Here is a 536-nt window from a genome sequence, read left to right on the forward strand (position 1 = left end):
ACACACACACACACACACACACACACACACACACACACACACACACACACACACACACACACACACATACCGCCGTTGCTTAGGTGCACTGATTCTAAACGTCTTGTCAGTTGTAAGTCCATTGCTTTTGAGAGTTATTACTTAAAATAGTTAAGTAATTGTTTAAAGGTTTCTCAAGTTTATCACTGTATTTGCTTAGAAACAGGACTCGAGATTTCAACTCGGGTACAGCGAGCCAGAACAAATGCTGCAGCGCATTGCAAAGGATGCTCTTACGGTTTGGCTAATTCGACAGCTATATGTATATACACACACACACATACACACAAATACAAACGTATGCACGCGCACACACATTCACACGCGCTGCGCATACACCCACATGCTCTCTCTCTCTCTCTCTCTCTCTCTCTCTCTCTCTCTCTATATATATATATATATATATATATATATATATATATATATAATACAAAGAATATATATACATGTATACACACATATATGTACATACTTACATCTACATGTGTATATATATG

At 37.7% G+C, this 536-nt stretch overlaps 1 protein-coding gene across 4 annotated transcripts in view; it reads left to right on the forward strand.

Moving 5' to 3' along the window:
* The window catches only part of LOC106868443 (uncharacterized), a 91,863-nt gene that overhangs the window by 10,085 nt on the left and 81,242 nt on the right, over window positions 1-536 (forward strand). The window lies entirely within an intron of this gene.

This window comes from Octopus bimaculoides, chromosome 1 (assembly GCF_001194135.2).
Source record: "Octopus bimaculoides isolate UCB-OBI-ISO-001 chromosome 1, ASM119413v2, whole genome shotgun sequence".
Taxonomy (NCBI): Eukaryota; Metazoa; Mollusca; class Cephalopoda; order Octopoda; family Octopodidae; genus Octopus; species Octopus bimaculoides.